Source organism: Excalfactoria chinensis, chromosome Z, assembly GCF_039878825.1.
Source record: "Excalfactoria chinensis isolate bCotChi1 chromosome Z, bCotChi1.hap2, whole genome shotgun sequence".
Taxonomy (NCBI): Eukaryota; Metazoa; Chordata; class Aves; order Galliformes; family Phasianidae; genus Excalfactoria; species Excalfactoria chinensis.
The window spans coordinates 39,355,697-39,375,980 of record NC_092857.1 but is presented as its reverse complement, the minus strand read 5'-3'; the positions used below and the strand labels follow the sequence as shown (position 1 = coordinate 39,375,980).

Sequence of the window (20,284 nt, the reverse complement as noted above, 5' to 3'; positions counted from 1 at the left end):
CCCACGCGTGCACTTACTGAACCAGTGAACAGCATCAGAAGGACCTTGCACGAGACAAGGGTGACTTAACAGTTGTTTAACTGCAGTCTGCTTCTTTGGGTCTACCTAGTGGGCAGAAACACTCGAGCTGTTACTTACAGCATTGAAAAGAACCGGAGACAATTCTTCTATTCCTAAGAGCATCGAGGTGCCTAGAAGCACAAATAGAGACCAGCAGTATTTCATCACTTCACCAAAAGGAAGGTCAAACACCTGAGCTGGGAAGAGCAGTTACAGAACCTGTGGTTACAGCAAACGTTCCACGAGCATTTTGTATTTATGAGACTGCCTAGATATAGCTCAAATGCATACTGAGTATGTTCAGCTTTCTTTATGAGACATCTTTGGTTTACAGATCGGTTTTAGTTCTACGGCACAATTAAGAACATCCAAGCGCAAGCTGCTTGAAGACTGTTTAATTACTAAAATAGTAATTATTTCTATTACCTGTAACTGGTACCATGTTTTTATTTGAGAATTTTCAGCACAAGGCAACGCTCACCTTTTCTTCATGGCATGGAACAATTTAACTTGTTTAAACACTGAATAATTTCCAGGTACTCCACCAGTGTTTTGAGCTCCTGCAACAGCATCTTGTAGATCCATCTGAATAGAAGCGGCTCTTTTTCCTGTAGCAGCTGGTGAACTAGCAGGGTACTGCGAGGTGAAAGCCATTTGGGAACAGCGTATCTTCCTCTCTGCAATAAAACAGTTTAATGAAAATAAAACAACTAAAATAAAAGAGGATTTAGAATGAACCTTGAACAACTATTTGGGTGATACTGACGTCTCTTTACTTTCCAAACGTAGGAACAGACCTATGAGAAATCAGCCTTAAGAATCACTTGAATAAATACAATGGTGAAATCAGTATGTGCTTGGCTGAGGGCAATGCTGGAAGGCAAACTGCTCACAAGAGCTACAAAATGCATGAGATCACACCAGACATACTTTGTTCTGACCACAGTTATGGCACATAGTCGATTTCCTTCAGTATTCCCAAAATGAAATGATGTGGAGCATCACAGGGAAAGAAACACTGCACACAGACACGATGACCCTGATTAGATTCAAGCAGCAGGCTTAAAACAAGTCAGAGTTTTAGATTCCAGGACATTTCAGGGTCTATAATGTGTGAAATTCAGTGACACAACAGTGCCTAGGTGCCTGCGTTTCAAGCAACCTTCAGATCACAGCCACGTAAAATAAAAGCCAATTCGGTGCAGAAATAGCAAGCCTGTATCTTAATACCCGTGAGATTATCCCCTTTTTTACTGCAGTCTGATTAAGTTCTAAAACTTGCTCATCCCCGTTCACTTACACAAGTTCCACCAATTCAAGCAATGCAGCTCTGAGATCCTGTGTATGTGAGGCAGGTAGAGCTGAACAGTGCAGAAATGATCTCTGACAGCTCTAAGAGCTCCATTCTGCTTGCAAACTCTCAGTCCAAAACTATTCACAACTCTAAGGAAACGAACACCTGAAGCAGTTGGATCATCTGCCATGTGCCGCATTCTGCTTCTTGGCATAATGATGAACACAAAGAGTTTTCTGCTGCCCTGCAGAGATGGGCAAAGTCCCGCTCACAAATGGACCAAGTTTCAGTGCACAGACAGGCCTTTCTACCCACAGCTCAGCATGTTCTGCCATCCGAACAGCAAGGCCTCTTGTCAAGCTCAGCTATTTCCCTTCCCAGTGTATTCTAGCACCACTGATACCCAATGTTATCCTCCTGTAGAGTGCCATCGTATTGTCATCATCCAAAGGAAAAACCCCCACAGCAGAGCATACAGCAGGACACCCGTGCTCCAAATATCCGCCTGAAAAACAAAAAGACAAGCTTACAAACCTGAAGCACCCAAAATGGCTTACTGACAGATTACATTGTCTGCCCTTGCCAAAGCCCACACATGGCCCATGAAAAGCTGGCTCTTTCCCTCAGCAAAAAAAACCTTACAGTCCCAGAGAAAGCACATAACCCTCATTCAATTGCTCTTCCACTCAACTTAGAGCGCTACTAAAACCAGTATCTTCATCTTAGCTCATCACACTGCTGCAGTTCCTTTGACCAGGATTTCACTGGCAAAAATGAAATCAAAGCCATCACAAGGGATTTAGCACAGTTGTGTGTTACTGGCTACGAGAGCTGTCAGCACAATCACCTGTAAGGCTCTGCTGCTGTTCTACTGATGCACAGACACAACAAGGTTCATACGCCTCACAGTGCAATTCTCACTTGGACTGAAAAGAAAAAGGAGGCTTGAAAACCAGTGTGTGGAAAACAAACAAAGCTTGAATTAGAACAACAGTGGGGCCATGGCACTTGTAGGAATCGCTCCGCCTTTAACAGCAGAGCGATTCAAGAAGTATAAGGGCATTCCAAACCAGACCAGTTTGGACAGATGAACAGCTGCAAGGAATGGGCTCCAAAATTTCAGACATGAAATCAAAGCTGGAGAAACTCTTCACATTTTAACCTCTCAATTTTTAGTACATGATGCATTACAATGGAAACAAGTGTTCACATACCACTTGGAAGCTAAAGACAAGTCTGACAATACAGACTGCACAAAAATGTGACAAATGATGGATAAATAACAGAGCAAATTGCTCTTTCAAAAACTTAGTAGTAGAAAGAGATCTCTGAAGCTGCTGTTTTGTAGAGCCCCAAAGCAGTCGCTTGAGACAGTACAGGATTAGCCAGAGACAAACCAGCCAGCTGCGTGAACTGAGACCAATTGCACTTTTCTAGTCTGCGGCCACTGACAGCTTCTGAGAGCTACCAAGCAATGCAGCCTAGCAGAATTCAGAAGGGAAACTAAGAGAGCCTACCTGAGCTCCACTCGTTTAAATGCTCCATGCAGAGGGGAGGGAAAGAGGGTAAAACAAACACCGGTCTACATACCTCTGAGCCAGTATCCACTTTGCCCTGGATTAGCTCTGGTGCTGAAGAAGCCGGGCTTCCACAGCATGTGCTCAGGCGGTAATCAAGGCCTCCCTGGAATAACACAAAGAATAGAGAGAAACATTGGCTTTAACAGAGTTGACGTCTTCGGGGAATAACACTTCAGAAGCCTCAGAGGCTTCTTCTCCTGTGTATGTTTTCATTCATCTTACATTTTGCTTTCATTCAATGTGACCTCACTAAGCAAGTATTGTCTAAGACCGTGAGTATCACGTAAATGTGCAGATCTCAAGCTGCTCACTTATCCAGTGCCCTTGGCATGATGCATTATTTTCCTCAGCTGATCATCTGGATCGTGCCTGTTGGTTGTGCAACAACAGCCTGTCGGCCTTGATTACCTGTGGGAGGTCCAACTTTGGCCAGGAAAAATTATTTGAGGGTACGTAATTCTCTTTGAATCAGTAAGGCAGCCTTCCCATTCGTTCTTACCAGCACCCATCTTCCATGTTAATAAAGGTTTCTGGAAATCAGTTTGAAGATCAAGAAGCAATTCAGTTCAAGCATATGCAATCATAGGATCCGTATGTCACCTGCAAAAGTCATTTTATTCTATCCCCAATCTCAGATTACCTACAGTTCCTTAGAAGGTTCCTGAGGCGCACCAACCCCATACTCCGAATACAGACCCTTGCATAAGACAGGTGATGTACCTACAAGGTTATCTACAGCTTAGACTACGAAAATAGGGAGTCTAGGTAGACAAAATGATCTAACTGTGCTTCTGAGCAATCTGTTAACCACTCTCACACAGTTCAGGCCATTCCAAACAAGATGCAAGTACATGCCAGCCACAGAAACAGCTTGATTTTAGGGTGTTTGCTCGGACAAGTCCCTGTTGCATATGGTGGTCAAACATGCATTACTTGGGGGCACGTTATGTTTTATTTAACAGACGCTCTTCCCTTTGGCTTTGCACAGAGTCCAAAGTCTATCAGCTTCAAATTATCAGTCAGCAGATTTTCCCGGTGGATGGGAAAGCAGTCAGGATTGGTTTTCACCCAAGTGCCCAAGGAAAGACATTTTCTCTTCTGTTATTTCTTGCTGTGGACAGTGGTTCCCAGTCTACTAAAAGCTCGCTCGCTCTCGCCGTCTCAGAGATCTTCACTGACTGCTAGCAAGTACCCATCTTCCAATAGCCCAGGTGGGAAATACCAGCTTGTATCTGTTGGAAAGGACCTGGGGACTAGGAGGACAAGTGGTGATAGAGCACAGGCTGAATGCAAGCCAGCAGTGCGCTCTGACAGAAAAGAAGTACAACAGTGTCATCAGCTGCATTAAAAAGCAGCACAACCAGACCAGGACAAGTCATTCCTGCTTCAACACTCATTGGACCGCATCTACAACACTGTATCTAGTTTTGGCCAGGAAGGATAACAACCTGAAACAGATTCTGTGGGTGACCTGCAGCCTGTGCAGGGGGCTGAAGCTCCCACTCAGTGAAGAGAAGCTGGGGAGAAAGATGTTTGTTCAGAGGAACCTCGTGGCAGCGTCTCAATGCCTACGGGGGGCAGAGGGGGCGCGTATGAAGATTGACTGAGGCTGTGGCCAGCAGGTCACGATGGGATAGTGACAGGAAACAGCCATACACCAGAACAGCAGACTAGATAGAAGGAAAAAGCTTTTCAAGCACTGAACGTATTCCCCAGAGAGAACATGCAGCCTCATCCCTGGGAGAAGGCGATGATGAGAGTGGGAAAAGCTCTTGAGAAACTTGGTCTGACGATTCCCAGAGCAGCAGGTTCAGGCACAGATCTCTACAAGTCCCCTCCACACCAAGTTACCGTCCAAGCCTATAAATCCATCAGCCTCTCAGCTGGAAGCCAGTTTCTTCTAAGAGGGATAGACAGGGCTTCCTTTTTCAGAGGGGAAAGGTTCTTTAGATAGAGGGATTTCATAAGATGCCTAGGAAAATGCTCGTGCTGTAATGATTTGCTTTACTGAGAGATGCCGGCAGCTTAAAAAATGCAAAGCTCTAACCTACTTGTGAGGAAAGATTCAAGCCTTCCAGTACCTAACCTGTGCTTCAAGTCTTCAGTGACAGAAAATCCACTGGATGGGGCCAGAGGAATGCATCTCACCCCACACACACCCTCTGTATGGCCACCATTTGTTTAAAGGATCACTCTTCCTTGAGGCACGAAACTAGAGCAGTTTACACAACAGACTGACACCACAAGGGCTGTTCTCTAGATACAAACTGCAGCAAAGAGCGTAACAGAAATGGGAAACCAACACTCATATCAGATCTGTGTCCCATGAGGAGCATAATGTTGTACTCCTCTTCCAGAGGAAGATACAAAATCCAGCTCAGCTCCAGAACGTAGTACCAAATAGCAATAAGTATCTAACGTTTCCTGCAGTGAAAGAATTCTAAGCACAAGATGATGAAGGATGTCTGAGTTTCAGCTGGGACTGAATTTTCTTCAGTGTCTGATAGTATGAATGCTTTTGTTCTAGAAAAGCAATGTAGACAGCGCGGTGATGCTTGAAGTTGCTGCCAGGCAGCGTTGTGCAGAGCCAAAGTCAATCTCAGCTGAGTGCCCAAGGAAGTGAGAAGGAACAGAATTAGGACAGCTGACTGAAACCGGCCAAAGGGATGTTCCATACCATACGACAGCTTGTGGAAAGAGTTTTGAAGGGGTAGAACTTCATGTGAATCTCTTCCACTACCAGGAGGCTAACTGGACACGGATTGGTAGGTGGCGAGCAATTGCTTTTGCATTCATCATAACTATTTCCCTGTTCTCTATCTCAGTAAATAATTCCATCTCACTTTGTGTTACTTTTCCCCCCTTCAGTTCTCTCCTGCAGTCCACTGGAATGGAGTGGAGGACTGTGTGATGCTGAGCCACCTGCCTGGTTAAACCACAACAGCAGGGTAACTTTCTCTCTCCCCCGGCAGAAACATAAAAACACGTTAATGGTTATTTATGAAAGACTGACTACAGTTCAGGCTTACTGGTTTGAGGTCTCTGTGGGCATAACCCTGACTGCGAACAGAAGCAATTGCTGAAACAATCTGTCGAAAACAGACTCGAGCTTCCTCTTCCGAAAGGCGGTCCTTAGAAACAGTGAAATCAGAGAGCTGCCCTGTAAGATAAGGTGATCTGAAAATGCATGTAGAAAGTATCAGAGAAAGATCAGTAACAACGGCAGCACAGAAAGCACGGAGCAGCACCGACAGGACTCTCTCCCATTCCCCGTGCTCAATCAGAGCAGTATGCACAAGTGCTCCAGTTACGCCCTGGCTCGTCACTGTGGCAGACCACACCAGCTAAGAAATCTGACCCTGGCCTCAAACTGTGTCACTGAAGCATTGCATTCGTGCTGTGGGTGGCACAGATCACTCAGAAGGTGACAACATTCGGGGGCTCTGGTGTCCCACAGACCTCGCAGATGCTACTTCAAAACACTGAAATAGGTTAGGAATTAAAACCAGTTCTCTTACCGTGAGTGCTGATTAATGGCTTCTACAAAGAGAGAACATGTCACATTTCCTACTTAATTTTCAAACCAGTGAATCTTGAACCCGGTCTCCACTGAGATCTGTCAGAATCATTTCATCTCAGCTTTATTTTTATATTATTGTCTACTGCTAAAGATCAAAACAGTAAACCCAAGTGTGGCAGAAACTATTTCTTACCTCTAAGGCTATAAATATTTCTTTGGTGTCTCTCTTACATGATACAGTGGGCAAACATGTGGATGACTTCAGTTCTTCGTGGCATCAGTTTCTGTTTTAGCATGAGGCAAGTCGTCCTTAAGAGACCATAAAAGCAAGCTATGGAATCGCTAACTACTGTGCCACACCAGGTACCACATCTGACTGCTGTGGAACATAAAAAGCACACATGGCACAGTGCACAATTCAACATCAACTCAGCAAAGACTGACATCACTCCATAGAAATTCTGGAACGCAGATCTGTGAAAACTGAACAGAAAAACATTCAGCATTTTCATTGGCATTTTGTGAAAGTTGCTGTCATGATGTTGAACTTCCTCCACTTTACAGCCAGAGAATATTGCCCTCTGAACAACGAGGAACAAGGTTTGTGGTGCTCTGTTCAGCTCTTTCTAGTTCTACAGCCTCTTTCAAAAGGCAATGGGACCAGTAGGCTGCATTCCTATGTACCATCCCCCTGCCCCCGTGTTCTTGAGAACTCCGCAACTCCAACAGAAGATACGATCATATTGAAATGCGTTTTGGCTTACCCCTAAAGTAACTTTGTCCATGTCTTTTATTGCAGCTCTTTCACCAGTAAGAAGATGCCGCCCGAGTTTTACCTTTGCAAAACCACCCACAGTTCAAAATACAGATGCTTAAAGTTGAGGGTGAATTCTTCTCTAATGTAACACTACAGGTAAAGCAGAGCACCTAGCATACACTGTGTGTAATGCTTTAATTAGAGGAAGAGGTCATCGGCACCATCAATTTCCAACTGGTTTCAAAAGTTCAAGTTTATACAAATGAAACCTGACTCAGAGAACTGACAAGAGCTGTCAATCTATTCTCAGATTAACTCTGGAGTGGTGACACAGACTGTTAGGCGTGCTGTTTCTGTACAAAGATTACACTTACCCGTTCCAACTGTTCAATGCAATTCCCAGGACTTGAGAATTTCCTCGTAGCTGTTGACAGACATCCTGAAATGGGCATGAACTGAAGATCCTCCAAGCACGTGCAATGAGGAAGTGCCAGCAGTGTTCACCTCCTCCTTAGGACATCTTCTTAGAGGCAGATCCAGCACTGCTCATCTTCTCACCAAGGTGCATCCCCCTCTCACCCGGCAACAACAAAACGCAGTGCATGAAGCTGACTTCCCTTGGGCTAACAATAAGTAACACCCCTCAGGGCTTTGTGCCACAGAGCAGTAGCAGGGCTGCACTACAGCTTTAGGAAGCAGTGGAAGCCTTTCCCTGTATGGTTACAGTGTCCCTGCACGCACCCCACAGCCAGAGCGGTGCAAGCTGAGCTGCCTTGCTGTTTCTTGCACTCATCCCAGTCTCTGCGAATGAAGACTCGGAATGCAGTCAAGGCGTTGATTGAGCACGAGCGGGCCTTTATTCAATAGGAGAAAGGAGGGGGTGTGAGGTCTGAAGGAAAGGTGGGATTCATCCTCCCTTATCATCATGAGAGCGGCTCACAGCTCGTGCTGTTGCTTGGGGGCAGGGACTGGTGGTCTGATTCTATGTCCCCCTCCAAGATGCTCAGCTTCTCCTCACTGATGCTGACCTGAGCCTGCATGGTGCTGCTGCTGTCGGGGCACTCGGGCTGTGCTTGGGCTGGGCTGTCCTGGGACCCCTGCACTGGGTCCCAATCCAGGCTGGTGCCTGTGGTGTCTGGCAGGCTCAGGTCAGCAGCTTCCGGAGGGATGGGATGAACGAGGGCTTGAACGACGATGACATTCTTCTCTTCATTGATGGTGCCATATGGAAGGCTGTCCATTGAAATGCAGCACCCTGTGCTTCCTAGCAGCTCTGCGTTGATGGAAGCACAGGATGCGCTGTCGTAGCATGCCCTGCGTCTTCGGGACACACATGGGCTCGGGTCACCTAGGAAGGAGTAGATGCACAGCGGTTAGTGTCAAACGTTCACAAGATGAATCATGAAAGAGGTTCTTGACATCTGGCTATGTAGTGGTGGTGGGCAGAAGCAAATAGGCTTCTAGCAACAGTGTCACTGTCTTGACAGTGATTCTCGTGCAGGTCCAGCTCTTGTGTTGACAAGAGACTCATTTGGGAAAGACAGGGGTGAACCAAAGATGTCAGGCACGGGCTCGAATGCCAGAAGGAGGTACAAGCCCACTGAAAGCATGAATCCTACCTGTGCTGCTGACAAGCAGTGTTTTGAAAGCTGCATTTGCACCCTTACCTGCCAGGACCACGACTTCTTCTTCTGAGGGATCCCTGGCACTGCTCTGCAGTTGGCGTTCAGCCACAGGGGATGGTTTGCCCAGGCAGAAACAGGAACGCCAACTGCCAGCTGGTGACTCTGTCCTCTTGCTGCGACAGCTTGGTCTGGAGAGAGAAAACAGAGCATGCTGTCAGTCGCAGTGCAGGGTGAGGGAAGAGCTGCTCTGAGCCCTTGCTGACAGTTGCCCGTTCCTGGCAAACCCACCCGACTAATGATGATAGGGGCTGGAAAGGGAAGACCTCTTTACCTTTCAGATGGAAAATCAATGACCGTGTGGAAGTTCCTCATTACAGCTGCGGGGCCTTCCTCCACCTCAGTGTTGCTGCTCCGTGTCGCAGCAGGAGAGCTGCTCTGGCCTCTCCTCTCAGCCTGTGCCTCCTGCAGCGTGAGCAGCTTTGCAGATGGAGGAGGCACCCACACAGACTTGGGCCCGTCCAAAGAACTGTGCCCTGCAAGGGGAAACCACAGGTAAGAGGGAGGATCAGAAAGCAGCCGCACAGCCATCCCAGTTCTGCATTTATCTCAGACTTGCTTATCAGAGCAACTGGAAGAGGGGCTCAAAACATCTGAACGGCAGTGATGGTTTTCTCCATGTAAATTAGGGGTTTGGACACTCTCAGGATCCAGGAACGGGGCACCATATTCTAATCTAAGCCCAGAAGCCTGCAGTCTCCTCGACAGAAAAAGCATTTTCAAAGGTCTTGGAGAAGGCCTGGCTTGGATCAAGGTGTCAGATCAACATCAAGCTAATGGAGGAAGACGCTCACCTGCTTCCTCTCCCACGGCTGATGTGGATGTGGAGGGGAAGAAGACGTCTGTGTGGCTGATGAGGAACTCCACAACATCTGACTGCATCTGCAGCTCCATGCAGGCAGCTTCTCCGTAGGTGGAGGCAGACTGGCTCTGCTGGGATCTGAAGAAAAGGCAGATCTTACAAGTCATTTCCCCAAGATCGTTTCCCCCAGTCTGAATTTTTGTAGCCAAAAACTGACAAGTTGGTCTCTGGAGACTTCCACAGTGGGCAATCAGCGATGCCACTGACGAAATTCTCCTGGATGATCAGGGACACAGCAGTCCCAGCTAAACAAGTGACTAGAAACTGTTGTCTAGAAATTGTGCCCCTGGGGTTGGGGGGAGCAGAAGTAAGCATCGTGTTGAAACAGAAAAAGAAGTTTACCTTAAGAGGTTTGGAGCCCACACTATCGCCAAGTTCTGAGCACCCATGTTGGTGACGGAGCTGTTCCCGGCCAGAGACGCCAAGTGTCTCATTAGGTACTCCAGCGTCCTGGAAAACAAGAGGGGCAGATGTTCAGCACCAAAAAGCAAGCCGTGCTGCAGTGCACAAAACAAACCTCACTTCATGCTGGTTGTTGTCATTGCTACCGTCCCTGAATATGAAGTAGGTAAAACGTTCCCAGTGCCACCACGCTGCAGCACCAAGCCCCAGCACAGCACAGCCGCAGCCATCGGCTGCACCAACCGTGCCCCCGTGCCAAGGAACTGACCCAATCAATCGACCCGACGCAGCCTTCAGCCGCTTCAGTGTGCACAGGCATGATGCTGCCAGCGTGAGGCAACACCTGGAATCGCATCATCGCCCTCTGAAAGGCAGCAGGGCTGAGCTCAGCAGACCGAGCGCAGCACTGACCTGTAGTGAGGAGCGGGCAGCTGCTGGATGGCGTCCTGCATGCTGAGCAGCCGCTCCTCCTCTGTGGCAGCACAAACAGCGTCCTGGAAAAAGGCAGGAAGGGATTCAGACACCAGGCGGGAATAGCAAAGGGAAGGGAATTCTCGCAAGCGTCGTGAATGGTTTAAGTAAGCACCTCCTGGCACCACCAGAAGTGACATCAGACAGAGGCAGGAGGTGGCAAAGACATGCCTCGTGGGGCTAACAGAAATAAGACCTCGGAGCTGGGGCACTGCTGCAACCATCAGCCAGGACGCCCAGGGGAGAGGTACGTGTCATTTCCAAGACATTGCCCTGAGCTTACCGAGAACTTGCCATACAGCTGCTCGGTCAGCAGAGGGTTTGGGAGCTCCCTGAAGTACATCTTGCACAGGGAGCTCACGCTGTGAATGTCTCGGACGCTGAGCTCGGGAACCTGCTCCGACTCGAATTCATGGCTGCAGAGAAGGACACAGGATTGGGCAGAGGGCTTTGAGAAAGAGGAAAGCAAGTCCAAAGCCACACAGAATACAGTCAAGAAAAGGAAGGGGTTCCTCTGAACGCCCGCAGCATGGCACGTGCCCCTGCTGACAGCTGTGTCAGTCGCAGCACTCTTACCGTAGGTGCTGGATCCTGGACGCCACGCCGGACAGGCGGTAGATCCCCTGCACCACGCCATGCTGCTCAATGAACTCGGCGCAGCTCTGCAGGACCTGGGGGACTATAGAACAAGAGCCAGCCGTTAGCTCAGCTTCTTACTCAAGCCTTGCTTCAGGCCGTGCTCTTCTCCCATCCCAGCCACTAAGCCCAGTCGGGCCACCGCTTGCTTCCTCCTTAGAGGAGAAAGCTGGCAGAAACAGCTGTGAGGAAACTGCACGGAGACGTGTTCTTGGCTTTCCAGAAATGCCACGACCTATCATGTTCAGATGCCCAACCGAGGAAGATCTCAGCAATGGGCTGTTCCTTACCATCACGGCCAGAGCGGAGAAGGTGCTCCCCCAGGTCACACCCAAACACCCCTTCCTTCGCCGGCTCCGGCTGCTCCGATCTCTTGGGGCGGGCCTTCACCAAGGAACGAAGGAAGGTGCTGAGCTTGCCCCGTTTCCTCGGCACTGCAAAGAAACAAAACAAAGAAACCAGTTCATTTCAGGCTTGGCTCGGTTGGACGAGGCCGAGCGTAACAACTTCATAGTATCATCATAGTATCATAGTATCATAGTATTGTGCGAGTTGGAAGGGACCTTAGAGATCAACTTCGACCGAGCACGGAACAATGGGAAGAACATTCCCAACAAGGACACGCAAGAACGGATTTTCCCCGTCCCTGCAAGTGTCCAAGGCCAGGTCGGAAGGGGCCCCGGACAGCCTGCTCTCGACTCCTGCTAAATGCGCAGGCTGGCCACCCAGACCGAGGCAGGGGCCTTGGAGCCTGAGGATGATCCTTTCGGCCCCTTCCAATCCCAAGCCATTCCAGGAGGATTCCGTGACTTCCCCAAGCCCAATAATAAACACAGTGGGATTGGGACAGATCTCTGCGTGTTCCCATGGACCTTAATGCAGTCCTCTTGCTAAGCTTGCTCAACGCGGGCATTAACGAACACCCCGAGAGCCACACTCTGACCCCATTTTACTTCCCCACATTGTCAAATGTAATATGTGTACCTGGCTTTGGCAATGAATCGACGACGGACTCGGGAACCTTTCCGCTGATGAGTTCCACGCACTCACCAGGGAAAGACCCAACCTGTAACAAGAACAAAAAGACAGCTGGGCATTAGCCTGAGCCCAGAGCCAAAGGGAAAGTCCTCTGTCACCGACACAGGGCAACCGTTTGCATCCGGAAGCCATCCTGTGCAGGCAGAGCAGCTCCAAGCTGAGATTCCTGACTCTACTGAAGTTGCGCTCTCTAGTCGGAAGCGTGTGCCTACCTGAAAGCCACGCTTGCCTCTCCACCAGGGGCTCAGCTCCTTTGGTGGCATAGCAATAATGCTCACCAAGTCTCCTACCTGCAAGAGATTGAAACGTCAATCCCAGCTTCAGCACAGCTGGCAGGAAAGCACAGCTCAAGTGACTGCCTGCTTCTGCGCCGCAGAATAGCCTCAAGCTTGACAGCCATTGCACCAATGCAGCCCCCAAGGCAAGGAACGCCTGCAACTGCTTACCTCCAGGGAGAGCTCATCCGGCCCCTGGGCGACGTAACGCTTGATAACATGGGCTGCCGCAATCGCTGGAACGTTAAGAGATGACTCCGCACGCACCAGCTGCGGCTTCCACATGTTATCAGCCTGCAAAACAGAGCACACGCCGTGGTCAGGAGCTGAGGACAAACTCTTTCCTGCAGGAGAGCACATCTGCGGCTCCCTCTGCTGGCTCAACACAGGGAACAAAGACAAGCCAGAACTTCACACTCTACCTCCGTGCCCGCCAACTCAGGCTCACTGCTGATCTTGCTGCACGTGACGCCCATCACAACAGGTGTGACAAGCTGGAACAGAGCAGAAACACACTTCTGTTGTCTCTATTCACACAGCACAGTATGGAGAGACTTCTTCAGAACTACCCTTGCATACCCTGCCACATAGGCGTGTGTTTGAGAAACTACCCCTTGCTGCAGTCTGTTCCAATGTGACAGCCTATTAGGCAGCATTGTACCAAGTTGCTATCCCTCTGCCAGCAGATGGGGACTCTGGCACAGAGCAGCAGATGCACTCGCCCAGAGCGCTCTGACAGTGTGACAGCAGGGCATCAGACAGCACCCTTCTGAGGGCTGAGCTGGAGGGCAGTGAAGAAGCCCATGGCATGCAAAACAATGTGGTAGGACAAACATGGCACATACCTGGCAACAAGATCACCTCAGGCTATCTGCAGCAGTTCCTGGTCACTCTGCTCAGATCTTCTGAGAGCAAAAGCTGCACCAAGGCAGTGGGCGGAGGGTGGGCAGAGGAGAGAGAAAGAGCAGGTCAGTGAGCAGGGCTAAGACAGCCATGGCATAACGCACACAGCACAACCGTCCCATCCACTTGCTGCAAGACATGCTGAGTCTCAGGCTACATGATGCCTGTCCGCCCAGCAACTTGACGATGCTCCACATTTGAGCACAGAAGACGACGGAAGCAGCATGGGACGGGTGTCACCTTTATGGACACCCCCTTTGGAACGTGTCTACCGGGGGAAAATGACGTCTGATGCTCAAGAGTAAGCAAAACGGTGCTGTGAGCTCCGACAGCCAGCACTTCTCAACACCTCACTGCCCACCCGTCCATCCCACGCTGGCTCAGCTTACCTACAGGATGCTGCGCACGATGGTACTCAAACAAAGGCACTAAACGCACGAGAACAACAAGAAAACCAACCACTCCGAACTCCAACTCTCCCACAAAGGAACACAGAACGCACCGCTCCTCCCCTCATTCCAGCTGCTTATGACATCACCAACAGCCACCAGCCTGCTCCACCATGACCCCCCACAAGGGGGGGAGGCAAGACCACGGGGTCACATCTGATTCCAACACGGCACCACAACATTCCAGAACTCAGGGTGGGGTTGGAATTACGTCCTGGTGTGGCAGCGCAATGGGAGGTGTTTGGGCACAGCTGAAGAGCTGGCAGACACCTCAGGTTTCCAAAGGAGGGTGCCAGGTTAACTCTCAGCATTCTTTTGCAGGGCTCTTTGGGATGCTTCAAACCCATTTTCACTGCCTACGTCATTTCTAGCAAGTCCAGCTGACAAATGCTCACTTTGTCTGGGTAACGCCTCTATGCATCATGAATGAAAAATAAAATTAAATGGGCACGCGACCCTGTGAAACTTACCTCTCTGCTCTTGTTGTCAGCCAGTCACCTAAGATGAGCATTGTTTGTCCCTGCTCCTGATTGAAGATGCACCCAGGTCTGTGTTCTACTCCGTTCCACCTCAGGGTTAATAAGAAACACAGGCAGAGATGATTAGAAGATCCTTTGCGCAGACGAAAATGCAGGCAGCACGCGTATTCTCTTTAGCAAGAAGTACTACTTGAGGATCCACAGACAGTTTTATGAGAGGTAGTATGAAAGATGAACAGAAAGGAAAGAGATTCATTAAAATAACCTAGTTAATCCTCTCCCCGTCAAAAAGGAAGCCTTCTCGGCACTGTTAGCAGCAGTTCTGAGATCACCTTGCACCACAAATTGTGGCACATGCAGTTTCTTCCCACAGGCCCCTCGCCTCTCTTGTTAGTGTCAGATCCACTCAGGTTAAAATACGTGGATCAGAACAGCCATTCAGTTCTGCTGAGGCAGGAACCCACCGCTGGGATGTCCCCCAGTCCCATTCCCTGCTTTTCCTGGCACGGGTGAGGAAAGGAACAGCAAGTGACATCACCTACCCAGACTTCTGCTGGGCCTTCCATTCGGTCGCCCATCCCTGGGAGAAGCAGGAGAGCTCCCGTGGCACAAAGCTCGCAGCTGGAGAAATCAAGGCTGCCTCTAAGATGGTGCTTTCAAACAGCACGAGTAACTGCATGTGGGACTTGAGACACAAGGGTAACATGAAAAAGCCACCAGTCCCCACGGATGGGGCTGTTCGCAGAGACAACAGCTGCGTGCTTTCCAGCAGTGTGATGCTCACCCAACAAAGTGCTCAACCAGCAGATGCCTCCAGCGTCTGAGCACCCATTTGGAGATGGTTTTCTTAACATCCAGGCTGAATTTTCCCCTCATACAACCTGAGGTTGTTCCTTCCACTCCTGTCACCAGTTACATGGGAGAAGAGCAGGACAACTCCCACCCCCACATAACCTCTCTTCTGTTAGTCACAGAGAATGATAAGGTCTTCCCTGAGCCTCCTCTTATCCAGACTCAATAATCCCAGTTCCATAAGAAGCTCCCCATAAGATTGTGCTGTAGACACCTCACAGCTTCACTGGTCTCCTCTGGACACATCTCAGGATTTCAGTGTCCTTCTTGCAGTGAGGGGCCCAGAACGGAATACAGAACTCAAGGTGAGGACTCACCAGTGCCGAGTACAGGGGGATGATGGATTCCCTGCTCCTGCTGGCTCCAGCCTTCTGCATTCCAATTCCAATCTCAACCATTCCTGCTGTGGTAGGACTTGAATCCTCATTTGGGGCTGGAGCTCAACAGGTCAGCACATCAGAAATAATACAACGTGCAACTGGAAGACGTGTCTCAAAGCCCAGAAAATCCAACTCTCTGACCTCGGCACAACTCACCAACCAAGAGCCAGGCCTTGACAACTTGGCTGATCTGAGCACGCGGGAGGGGGCCAGACAGTGGACCACAAGTGTCCATTTCCACTGCAGCTCCCTGTAGAGAACAGCACCAATCAGCAGGCGTGAATGAATTCATTCACAAGCTGCACAATGAGTCTGTTATTCATACAAAAGAAGTCACATCAATTCCTGTTCAAACCCATAGGATTCCTTTCACAATACTCCATCAGAAAGGATGTTACACTTGTTCTATACACTCGAGCGAACTGAGCATCGGTTTCTCAGTCACTTAAAACACACAGAAGCATCCAAACCCAGAGCACACACATCCCTTCCTGTGGTACTGGAGCCCACAGCTCACCTTCACGCCTCTGTCGATTCCCAGTGTTTTACAGCCATGCAGCCTCGCTACGGTTCCATGGGTGTCACCCAAGACCTGCAGGACCTCTTTCTCCGCAAACCCCACCTGCAGGCATTGGCTCATGAGGTTCACCACCTGCCCTCCTGCGCAAGAACAAGCATTACGAACGAGAGCAAAGTGCATCAGATCCAACCTGGCCTGCTCCCACCCTCAGTCCTGCCAGGGATGCAGATTCATCCACAGAGCCAGGCTGGACATCAACACATGCATCATTCTTCATACACCCCATCCCAGCAGCAAGGGATCTAAGCGCTGGGACAGCCAAAACAGAAATGCTGTGAGTGTTTCCTGTTGGCACTGACCATGAACAAATCTACCACTGAGCAACAGGATGGCAGACAAACAGCAGAAAACAACCAACCTGCAGAACTAACTCGTTTGGGGTTGGCCCAGATGTTTGCAAGCTCCCTTTCCACGGCCCAGGCCAAGCTTGCTGAGCTGCTCCTCATTTGCACAGGGGGAGAACACTGCAGATGGGATGTGGTGGCTATGCACACCATGCCTTTCTCCTGCTTTTCCTCTCTCCATCTTCCATTAGCAAACAGCATCTCCAAGCTTTTCTTCCTGAAAAAATCACTGGTAAAAAAAAGAACTGGCAAGCTTGCTTTTCAATTTGCCTTGTTTATACAGCTTGATGCTTTAAAGCAGAAGCTCACCTAGCAATGACCTACGTCAGAAAAGCTCAACCTGCAGGGAAAAGTTATTTCTCTCTGTCGGCAGGCTTTGCACACATTCACAGATGCAACAGTCTGCCAAGATCTCGGCACAACTTTACTAATTGCAGAAATCCAGTTTATGCCCACCACGTTTTTCTCTCTTCTGAAACACTGTACTGCTGCAAGAAGCAATGATGCAAGTACAGAACCACAGAATTGGAGCTGGAAGGGACCTCTAGAGATCATTCCCCTGCTGGCCACGCTCCTTTCAATGCACCCCAGGATCCCACTGGCCTTTCTGGCCGCCAGGGCACACTGCTGGCTCGTGGCCGACCTGTCACCCACCAGGACACCCAGGCCCTACTCTGCAGAGCTCCTCTCCAGCAGGTCACAACCCAGCCTCGACCGATACCTGCAGTTATTCCTTCCCAGCTGGAAGACTCTACACTTGCTCTTGCTAAACCTCATCTGCTTTGTTGTTGGCCCAGCTCTCCAACCTGTCCACGTCTTGCTGAATGGCAGCACGGCCTTCCGGTGTGCCAGCCACTGCTCCTAGCTTTGACTCATTGGCATACTTACCGAGGGTGGACACTACCCCTCATCAAGGTCGCTGACAAAGGCATTGAACAAGACCAGACCCAGCACCGACCCCCAGAGAGCATCGCCACTCACAGCTCTCCAACCACACTCTGCACCACCCTCTGAGCTTGGCCAGTCAGCCTGCTCCCAGCCCACCTCACCGGCCACTCATCTGTCCCACACTTTCTCAGCTTCATTACCAGGATGTCGTGGGAGACTGCATCAAAAGCATTGCTCAAGTCAAGGTAGACGACATCCACTGCTCTCCCGCCATCTGCCCAGCTGGTGATGCCATCAGAGAAGGCTAACAGGTTGGTCAAGTACAATTTGCTCTTGGTAAATCCATGCTGACTATTCCTGAAAGTCTTGCTCTTCTCCAATTGCTTGGAGATGCCATCCAGAACAAGCTGTTCCAGCACCTTTCTGTGCTTCTTTATACCACAAAAGCTAGGAAAGAAGAAAATAGTTCCACATTAGGCATACATTTCAAGGAGGCTCCAGACAAGTGGAGACAGGGGAAAGCACTGGCAAGCCAAAGCAGGGCAAAATTTCCCACACTGCGTTAGCTACAGGGACAATAAATCATGCCCCCAAACTGCTTGCACTAGAACACCCAACCTGAAATCATAGAAGCTGCCGAGATACGAGTTTATCACAACCCAGAAGTCCTTTAGATCGTGCACTCCCTGGTGCAGTGACACTGGAGGATCAGAACCCTTGGAGAAAAGAACCGGGCCTGCTCAGCTCCTTCCCACCCTCCCAAGGAAAAGCAAACCAACCGCACCGCTGCCAGCACAACCCCGCAGCACACAGCAGGGAACACAAACAGCTACCCAGTGCTCCCCTTCACTCCCAGCCTAACTACGAGTCCACCGGAGGATTCAGCGGGAAATCAATACAAAACACATGTGAGTGCACACAGGATTGCATAAAGCCAGGATGGAATTGCACACACGTGTGTGTGTGCACAGGGCTGCACAGAGCACATCCCCCTATTGTCCACCCTATAGACATATCCCCCCGTATCAGAGAATCATAGAATGGCCTGGGTTGCAAAGGACCACAGCGATCATCTAGTTTCAACACCCCTGCTGGGTGCTGGGATGCCAACCACCATACCGGGCTGCCCACAGCCACATCCAGCCTGGCCTTGAATGCCTCCAGTGATGGGGCATCCACAACTTCCATTCCCCCTTGTCCTATCACTATCCACCCTCATAAACTGCCCTTCCCCCTCCTGTTTGTGCGCTCCCTTCATGTACTGAAAGGCCACAATGAGGTCTCCCCACAGCCTTCTCTTCTCTAGGCTAAACAAGCCCAGATCCCTCAACCTTTCCTCATAGGAGAGCTGCTCCAGCCCTCTGATCCTCACAGTGGCTCTCCTCTGGACCAACCCCAACAGCTCCACATCCTTCCCAGGCCTGGACACAGTACTGCAAAGAGGACCTCACAAGAGCTGAGTAGGAGGGGACAATCACCTCCCTCTCCCTGCTGGCCACCCCTTTTTCAGTGCAGCCCAGAACACACGTGGATGTATCTTTTTTCATACTTAGATTCCCATCTATGTACATATATAGACCACACCTACACCCCCACCATCTGCTAGAACTCCATATTCCTCCCCATAGCATCCAACAGCCCCCAGGAGCCCCATATCACCCTAAGGCCCCCACAACCCTCTCTCTCTCTAGACACCACCCCTTCAAGCCCATATCTGGCTTGGAAATTGGAGGATCTGGCCCATAATCTGCCCATATCCTCCAATAGCTCCCCACAACCCCTACACACCCTCATAGCCCCCTAGAGCCCCTAGTCCTCCTTTGGCCCACCACAGCCCCATATTCCCCCTACAGTCCCCCTCAACTCCCTGTAGGTTTTTACAGCCCCTGCACAGCTCCCTACAGTCTTATATGACTACCTAGAGTCCCCCCACAGCCCCCTACTTTCCTACATCCCCCAGTGGCCCCCCCACATCCCTCTACGGCCCCTGAAGAAAAAACAAAACTAGAGCGGTGGAGTTAGAAAGAGACCATTGAAAACAAATGCAAAATGCACACCTGCACAGGCTCACAGGGAAAACTCCAAGAGAAGCAATCTACACAGAGAGATCCTTTCCCAGTGGCATTCCCCCAGTCCCAAATCCCCCTCTGGCCCCCCACAATCCCATATCGCCCTCTCCCCCCTCTCCCCCAGCCCCATATCCCCCTCTGGCACCTCCACATCCCGATGTTCCCCTATGGCTCCTCCACAGCCCCATATCCCCCTCTGCCCCTCTCCCCCCCACCCCTCAGTCCCATATCCCCCTCTGGCCCTTCCCAGTCCCATATCCCCCTCTGCCACCTCTCCGAGTGCAATATGCCCCTCTGGCCCCTCCCCCGCTACCCCATATCCCCCTCTGCCCCTCTGCCCCCCACCCTTCAGTCCCATATCCCTCTCTGGCCCTTCCCAGTCCCACATCCCCCTCTACCCCCCCCTCCCAGTCCCACATCCCCCTCTTCCCCCTGCCCAAAGCCTCATATCCCTGCTCTACCCCCCCCTCCCAGTCCCATATCCTCCTCTGCCCCCCCCCCGCCAGACCCATATCCCCCTCTGGACCCTCCCCACAGCCCCATATCCCCCCTCTCCCCCACCCCGTCCCATATCCCGTCTCAGCCCCCTACCCACAGCCCCATATCCCTCCTCTGCCCCCTCCCCAGCCCCATATCCCTCCTCTGCCCCCTCCCCAGTCCCAAATCCCCCTCTGCCGCCCCCCCGCACCATATCCCCCTCTGCCCACTCCCCAGTTCCATATCCCCTCTCTGACCCCCCCCCGTCCTATATTCCCCTCTGGAC

The 20,284-nt window shown here is 50.5% G+C and overlaps 1 long non-coding RNA gene across 1 annotated transcript; it reads right to left on the bottom strand.

The window, feature by feature from the left end:
• Window positions 1-16,170: 16,170 nt before the first annotated feature.
• On the bottom strand, window positions 16,171-17,893 carry LOC140263717 (uncharacterized). Its single transcript, XR_011905947.1, has 3 exons — window positions 17,653-17,893; window positions 16,579-16,781; window positions 16,171-16,300 (listed from the first exon to the last, which is right to left on the bottom strand). It is a non-coding gene; the product is annotated as an uncharacterized lncRNA (long non-coding RNA).
• Between the last annotated feature and the right edge of the window lie 2,391 nt (window positions 17,894-20,284).